The following is a 2,496-nucleotide window of genomic DNA, read 5'->3' as shown; positions in this document are numbered from 1 at the left end:
GTAGTGAGAAAGGTAGTGAAAAAGGTCCTTCCGATCCGCTATCCGCCCTAAATTCTTCCTAAATAGCTTCCGCTCTGATTAGGGTAGTCTATTGTTCATAATAGGTCTATTCATTCCAATATTCCGATCTAGGTATGAATTTAACCGGGTTAATTAAATTAGTCGCGTGCACTCAACCAAGTAATTACTGTTATATTGCTATAAAACAATTCTCACATTAAAACTTCCTAAAACAAACTATAACGTCATGGTTTTACTATCATGGATCCCCTAATCCCAGCAATTAGGACTTAGCTACTCATAACGATGATAAAACCAATAACGATAGATAAAACGATATTAAACATGGTATAAAGATGAATCAATAGAAATTGCATAAACTGGATACTAATTCTAATAACATAAATTAAGAGACCAGAGAATTAAATGTTGCAAAAGGATTAATACTATGAATTCAGTTGAATAGAAAGAGAGTAAAGAATTACACAAATCGAGTTCCGAGAAATAGGAAAGCAAGCGTCGAACAAGAGTTTGATAATTAAAACTGAATGATTAATGAATTCTGAAATTAATGAAATCTGGCTAAAAACTCCATGCCTAAACCTAATTAGGTCTCTCCTATTTATAAGAGAGATATTTATTAACCTAAATAAGATAACTAAAATAATAAGTAAATAAGATTACGCAAAAAAATCTTGCATCAGATCACAAACTGTTCGATCGAGCACATCGAAACTCCTCGATCGATCAACTTCCAGCAAAATCCTCTCGATCGAGCATAAAGTCTACTCGATCGAGGAACCCCATAAATCCTCCTCTCGATCGAATATAGCATGAGTTTGATCGAGGAATCTTCATCATAAAAAAAGACTCGATCGAGCAATTAAGCCAGCAAAGCTCTTGATCGAGTTAACTATCACTGAATCAGCTGATAGGACGTTGATTTGCTTCCAAGACGACTTCACGTATCCCAAGAAAGAATTATTCTCGCTCCAATTCCATCCATCTCCTAAATGCAAGCTAAAGGGACAGCTTCAAGCTCAGTTTGCTCCTTCTGGGTCCATTCTTGCAATTAAAGCCGAACAAACCAAAGTAGACTATTCGGGGCATTTCGTAGCCTAAAACTACAGGAATCGCATAAAAATGCGTACAAAATAAGCACAAAGAGCCTATATAAATAGCACACATCAGTCTTTCACAATTAAACAATTTTCTATCAACATAAAACAAGTAGGTTACAACATCACACGAGTTTTTCAAACTACAGTAAACTATGCCTAGTAAAAACGAAAGTTTTCATCCTAATATTTAAAGTAATCAGTCAATGAAACCACCGTTAAAACAAGAGTATCGTAAACTGCACCTGTTGTTTCCGCGGCCTCCACTACAACCAACGATCGCAATTCATCATCATTCACGACCACTGATTGATCAGAAACTATGCGTTGTTGTTTCTCAAATTCACCCCATCATCTCATCCAATCCAACAAAGATCATGTTTGTTCTACCAAAACATATAGGAGTTCAATTTGTTTAAACCAAACTAAGCAAAAAACTAAATACAATTGATAATGGTTCATCAATTGAATCAATGAAATCAAAATAGATAATTTACCTTCAAAACTTCTTTGTTCACACTTCTGACCAGAATTGCCTTCTTCACTAATTTGATTCCTCATTTTTATGTTGCCAACAACGGTTTTCTCTTTAACCTTCATAAGACCATTACAATTTCCCCCTTGTATCCAATTTCCGAAATCAAGAGGTAACTGTTCTCTTTTTTGGGGATTTTTCTTTTTCTTTGAAACTAACAAATTGGTTTGTGCGGAGTAAGTTGTTGCAACGCAGGTGGGGTTTTTATGTACTTCACACCTCTTTCTACCTTTGACTCTAATTTGATTAAGTAACCTCTAAGATAACACACGACACTATCCGCCTTAAAATTACGATGGATCGCGTACGTACTACATGTATATAAGAATGCAAACGGAATAACATTATATTTGCCATCTACACATAAGGGATATGTACTTGATCTGTCTTAGTACCCTTCTTAGATGAGAATTTTTGAATTTTTAACTCCAACAATGTCCTACATTAAAGTCATGAGTTTCATTGTTAAAACATTTGGTTGTCTTTAAAAATGTACTACTAATATCAATTACGAATAGTCATGTATGTATAATCAAACACTCATATAGATTATGGGACATGTGTATTTAAACGGTCAGCATTTAATTGGACATTTTCCACAATAGAAATACACTGCATTTGAATTGTCGTAAATAATCCGAAATAAAACAAGTCTGAGAACAATTAAAATGAAGATACAACCAATATTTAATTGAAAAAATTCTGTTATTGAATTGATATCTTGATGGCTGTTATAGACGTACAAACACCATTCGTAGATGCTTGCTAACTGGAACTTCGCTTTCTCCTGTTATACAGCTCTACCAAACCGAGACTCCTCTTCAATTCTCTGAGTTCTGCTCC

The 2,496-nt window shown here is 34.5% G+C and overlaps 1 long non-coding RNA gene across 1 annotated transcript; it reads right to left on the bottom strand.

Annotated features, from left to right (window-relative positions):
• Nucleotides 1–463: 463 nt before the first annotated feature.
• Nucleotides 464–1,907, bottom strand: LOC141634000 (uncharacterized). Its single transcript, XR_012538746.1, has 3 exons — nucleotides 1,616–1,907; nucleotides 1,364–1,504; nucleotides 464–1,124 (listed from the first exon to the last, which is right to left on the bottom strand). It is a non-coding gene; the product is annotated as an uncharacterized LOC141634000 (long non-coding RNA).
• Nucleotides 1,908–2,496: the final 589 nt, after the last annotated feature.

The sequence above is a fragment of the Silene latifolia genome, chromosome Y, assembly GCF_048544455.1.
Source record: "Silene latifolia isolate original U9 population chromosome Y, ASM4854445v1, whole genome shotgun sequence".
In the NCBI taxonomy this organism is placed as follows: Eukaryota; Viridiplantae; Streptophyta; class Magnoliopsida; order Caryophyllales; family Caryophyllaceae; genus Silene; species Silene latifolia.
The sequence above is the reverse complement of the archived record's forward strand: the minus strand, read 5'-3'. Positions and strand labels throughout refer to the sequence as shown.